Source organism: Mustelus asterias, chromosome 20 (genome assembly GCF_964213995.1).
Source record: "Mustelus asterias chromosome 20, sMusAst1.hap1.1, whole genome shotgun sequence".
In the NCBI taxonomy this organism is placed as follows: domain Eukaryota; kingdom Metazoa; phylum Chordata; class Chondrichthyes; order Carcharhiniformes; family Triakidae; genus Mustelus; species Mustelus asterias.
In genome coordinates this window covers 56,991,705-56,997,429 of record NC_135820.1, presented here as the reverse complement: position 1 = coordinate 56,997,429, position 5,725 = coordinate 56,991,705, and the positions used below count along the sequence as shown (strand labels likewise).

At 40.7% G+C, this 5,725-nt stretch overlaps 2 non-coding genes across 2 annotated transcripts; both read right to left on the bottom strand.

Moving 5' to 3' along the window:
• Positions 1-974: 974 nt before the first annotated feature.
• Positions 975-1,173, bottom strand: LOC144508816 (U2 spliceosomal RNA). The gene has a single exon (XR_013500358.1). It is a non-coding gene; the product is annotated as a U2 spliceosomal RNA (small nuclear RNA).
• A 125-nt stretch (positions 1,174-1,298) lies between these two features.
• Positions 1,299-1,497, bottom strand: LOC144508799 (U2 spliceosomal RNA). The gene has a single exon (XR_013500351.1). It is a non-coding gene; the product is annotated as a U2 spliceosomal RNA (small nuclear RNA).
• Positions 1,498-5,725: the final 4,228 nt, after the last annotated feature.

The following is a 5,725-nucleotide window of genomic DNA, read 5'->3' as shown; positions in this document are numbered from 1 at the left end:
TGTGCACGAATCGCAAAAACTCAGTCTGCAGGTGCAGCAGGTGATCAAGAAGGCGAATGGAATGTTGGCCTTTATCGCGAGGGGATAGAATATAAAAGCAGGGAGGTCTTGCTGCAACTGTACAAGGCACTGGTGACCGCAACTGGAGTACTGTGTGCAGTTTTGGTCCCCTTATTTGCGAAAGGATATATTGGCCTTGGAGGGAGTGCAGAGAAGGTTCACCAGGTTGATACCGGAGATGAGGGGTGTAGCTTATGAGGAGAGATTAAACAGATTGGGTCTGTACTCGTTGGAGTTTAGAAGGATGAGGGGTGATCTTATAGAGACATATAAGATAATGAAGGGGCTGGATAGGGTAGAGGTGGAGAGATTCTTTCCACTTAGAAGGGAAACCAGAACTAGAGGGCACAGCCTCAAAATAAGGGGGGGCCGGTTCAGAACAGAGTTGAGGGAGAACTTCTTCTCTCAGAGGGTAGTGAATCTATGGAATTCTCTGCCCATTGAAGTGGTGGAGGCTTCCTCGTTGAATATGTTTAAATCACGGGTAGATAGTTTTCTGATCGATAAGGGAATTAGGGGATATGGGGAGCAGGCGGGTAAGTGGAACTGATTCGCTTCAGATCAGCCATGATCTTGTTGAATGGCGGGGCAGGCTCGAAGGGCCAGATGGCCTACTCCTGCTCCTATTTCTTATGTTCTTATGTTCTTGCTAGGATATTTCAAAGGAAATTTAAGAATCAACCACATTGCTATGGTCTGGTGTCACATGTAGACATGATGTGGAGAGGGCAGATTTTCCCCCCCAACGGGGATCAGTGAACCAGATGGACCAATGGTTTCATGGTCATTATTAGACTTTTAATTCCAGATTTTTTTTGTTTATAAATCCAATTAAAGTCTAATTCAGTGTCTCAGCAAGTGAGACATTCCCGATCCAAGATGACAAGACAGACCTCTCACTTCCTGTCTTGGGCTTGATCTACATGACCCAAGCTGATTGGAGCAGGCATTGCACCTTCTCCAAGGCTCGATCTCATTTGCATCTTAGCCAAAAGGCTGAGATGCCGCTTTAAAAAATTCCTTCAAATGAAGCCTTAGTGTAATGTCATGACTTCAAACAAGTGCAGTACATCAATACTACACTTGATCTTAGCCAAAAGGCCGAGAAGTGTTAATTCCAGATTTTCTTTGTATTTTTATTCCAATTCAATCAAATCAAGTCCAATTCAGAGTCTCAACAAGTTGAGACATTCCCGATCCAAGCTGACAAGACACAGCTCTCACCTCCTGTCTTGGGCTTGATCTACATGATCCAAGCTGATTGGAGTAGGCATAGCTCCTCCTCCAAGGCTTGATCTCATTTGCATCTTAGCCAAAAGGCCGAGATGCCGCTTTTAAAAATTGCTTCAAATGAAGCTAAAATGTAACCTAATGACTTCAACCAAGCACAGCATGTTGATACTACACTTGATCTTAGCCAAAAGGCCGAGAAGCGTTAATTCCAGCTTTTAATTGAATTCAAATTTCACCATCGGTCATGATGGGATTTGAACCCGGGTCCCCAGAACATTACCCTAGGTCTCTGGATTACTAGTGCAGTGACACTAACGCTACTCCACTGCCTCCCCTAGTCTGTGTGGTTTTATTTTTACTTAACTTTCCTGCAGCAGTTTGATATAACTGAGTGCTTTGCTTGGTCTTTTCAGAGGGAAGTTAAGAGTCAACTGTCGTACAAAGGGTTAATATTGAATATGTAAATATATTGTCAACATCATGACATAAAATCACATGATAAAAAGAGCCTGGAGTGAGAGTGTTCCATGTCGAGCAATGTGTGGAGACTACCTTGTAAACAGCATAGTGTTAAATAAAACATAGGTTTGCTAACAGTATCACCTTCAGCCTTATCTGTAAGTCCAGGGCCACGACTACCACATGCCAGATCAAAGACACCAATAACAGATAGCAACAACGGTTAAACACAATGCAAGAAGCAACATGGTGACGAGCCCAGCGATTGAAAGGAGCAGTGAGGCAATCGACTGCAGGACAAGAATAGTGCTCTATTCCAGAAGAAGCAACGTTAAAGGGAAGAGATAGAAAAGTCCGAACTCTTCTGGAGTGCTTTGACCACATGGGAGGACCCAACCTGGCCGAGAAGTGGAGGAAATGGGTATGCAATTTCACCACATATAGAAGAGCATCCAGGCTAGCAGAAAAGACGAGGAAAGAGCAGGTTAGTACCTGACCAAATGCTATCATCAGTGGTGCAGACAATGTTATAGTCAGACAGAGCATAAACAAAGACATGGCCCCGTTGAAAGTGATACAGGTAGCAAGGCAGGCAGGAGAGAGAAAAGAAAACAAAAGTTTTATTCAAGGCAAAAAAGGAATCTCATGGAGAAAACAGGCTGCTACAGTCCAATTTATAGCACTGAGGATTTAAACAGCAAAAAAAAGAGAAGAGGGCACAGTGGTTGCCATTATTCAGTGATCTGATTGTGGTGGGTAAAGGCTGCATTTGTGAAAAGAATGCCCCACCAAAAATGCAGAGTGCCATTCCTGCAAAAAAAAAAGGCCATTTTAATATAGCTTGTCACAGCAAACAGCTTTTAACATAGCAATTAAAGGAAAAACAACCAAGAAACTGAAGACATTCAAGAAATTGAAGAAGAAAAAGCACTAGAAGTACCATTCTTGGGAGAATTCACAGGATCACATGGAAATTATTGGAGTGCAGATATTATGGTCAATGGACATAAAACAAACTTCAAGTTAGACACTGGAGCAGGAGTTTCAATTCTGTCAGATCCAGAGATGTGGTTAAAACCAAAGACACTTTGGCTATCCACCAAAAAACTCAATGGTCCCGGAAGTATACAGTTGAAAGTCAAGGGAAAATTGACTGCAAAACTCCAACATAAAGGAAGAGATTCCCAAACAAGAGTGCTCATTGTTATGCCAGTAAGAAGTCTCACAACATCAGGTTAAAGTCCAACAAGCTTATTTGTTATCACAAGCTTTTGGAGAGCTACTCCTTCATCAGGTGAGTTATTGTGCCCGCCCCAGTCCAATGTCGGCATCTCCACATCATTGTCGAGCCAGCAAACTTGCACAGATTTACAGCTTATCTACAAAGTTGGTGAATTAGGAATCTCAGAAAAAGCAACATGATTCAGGGAAGAATTTCCAAAGCTACTTACAAGTCTGGGGAAATTATGACAACTTGGCTGGAATTCTCTGGCTGTTCACGCCCTGTTGCCACTGCAAGTGAGGGTGGAGAATTTGGTGCTCAGCCAAATTTCCGTTCACTGCTGCAGGACCAGAGAATCCCGCTGGTGTGAATGGCCGGAAAATCCCATTTAAGGTATGTATAAGTGTATAAGTCATCATATTTTAGAAGGCACCACAGAGAAAATGAAGCATAGCAAGATGATGAGAGTTCGTCACAGATTGCTAGCAGTTATAGCAGTTTATTAAGCATGATGGTTAGGAACAATTGCCTCCCTTTTTGTGCAAAGTGTGATTCACAAAGTGTTGAATCTCTAAGAAGGGGGACGACTTTGAGGTGCAGGACAAAATCCACTTGAGTGAGTGAAGTATGGGCAATGCAGCATGATAGGGTAACCGCAGACGAGATCAGAATAAATTTTAAAAATAGACAAACATACCATAAAATTTATATATTAGCTAAGAGATGGGTTAATTTATTTGGAATTGATATGATTTAGTCGGTTAAGCTCTAAAAGTTTAACAGGAAACATAAGCACATTCTTCACTAAATATTTGTCTTGTATCAGTTTATGTAATATTGGAAATTAACAATTACAATTGTAATTTCATCTTAACATCTTCATTCTCAGGATTTATGCATCACAGATAAGGCCAGTATTTATTGCCCATTCTTAGCTGCCATTAAGGAAGTGACAAGAAACCCTTCTTCTTGATCATATAATAGTTCTTCAACTACTCTTTTAAGCTGTAATAAAGTATAAGATGTTCTTTGAAGAAAGTAAAGCTTACTGCATAAGCTTGATTTGTTCCATGTACTAATTAATCAATTCAGTTGGCTGAAACTAATTATTTCTTAATGTACTTACCAATTTCTTAATGAACTTACGTGCCCACTTTGAATTCAAATTGAAATAAATCACATAAATTACAAAATTCAGACTTTCTTGTACTCCAATGCAACTATAATTGCAAATAAAGGTGCAAGAAATGATTTGGTATTATCCTCTTTAATCATGGAGCTATGAGTTAACACTAATGCCACCCAGTCATAAACTGACAAATTTATTTGCATTGGTGAAAACATTAAAATCATACTCCGGCCTTCTATCCTCAAAGCATTGATATCAGTTTGGTAAAGAGTCATAAATCAGTGGAACATACCTTGCAATTCTCCTGGTAAAAGTGATTGCGATAAAATTGAGGATCTTTCTGCTTTATGACAGCCTAAAATTTGTAGTGATGTTTCAATTTCTTCAGAATCAATTATCAGCAGTTAGTTTTGTGACAATAATAGTGCAACTGATATATACAATATATATGTATATATATATATATTTTTGTGTTTGAAGGGAATGTTTCAAAATTCAGCTTTATGCTACAGGCAGTTGGTTTGTCTGGAGGCAATGCAGCTCAGATTTTTGGACAGCAGGATAATTACTCAGTCCCATATATTTACCCTGCTCGGCCCCCTGACACTAAGGGGCAATTTAGTATGGCCAATCCACTTAACCTGCACAACTTTGGACTGTGGGAGGAAACCAGAGCACCTGGAGGAAACCCACACAGACACAGGGAGAATGTGCAAACTCCACACAGTGACCCAAGCCGAGATTTGCACCCGGCCCTCAAACCCGGTCCCTGGCGCTGTAAGGCAGCAGTGCTAACCACTGTGCCACCGTGCCGCCCACAGTCATGACAAGGTTATACATTTTTTAAAATCTTTCTTTTGCTTACTGTGCATTACATATATTTTAAACATCTTTTAAAAACATTTACAAAAAATTCAACCCACTTAAGGAACATCTGCTGCCTCAACTCATAGCAGTTAGAGCAGAAACAAAGTGTGCAAATAAATATGTGTAAATACTCACCTATCATTGGGCAAGTCAGCAAAGTTAGGGAGGGACCTCAGCACAGCTCTCCAATCCCAATAGCTTTAAAAAGCAGAACCAGATGTTTAAACTTGGCATGCTTTCAATGCACATACTCATGCGTTGAGACTTCCATATTATCTCAACAAGCATGTGCAGCACACAATCCCCATAAGATGATATTCAGCTGGAAGTTATGGGCCAATTTTTGCTTCACTATAAAAGATCTCTACTGTGTCAGTGAAATCATTCCTGGAAAGAAATATCCTTTCCTCACATTTATGCCCCAACAGAAAAATTGTTGGAGTCTAGCCTGGTTTCATACTGTACCTTGGGGCTCTGGTTCTGGATCCTAACAGTTTGGATAGTCCTGATGTTAGTCATGGAACATGTGTAATTACATATGAAAAATGATATGGCATTTCCAACAGCATCCAATGACAGGTGTAGATTAAGGACTGTGATTGGTCATTTGATTCCAGCACCAGCACCTAATACTGTCATTGTGTCATCACAGAAGAAAGGATATACTTGCCAAGAGAGGGAGCGCAGCGAAGGTTCACCTGACTGATTCCTTGCATGGCAAGATTGTCATATGAGGAAAGATTGGGTCAACTAAA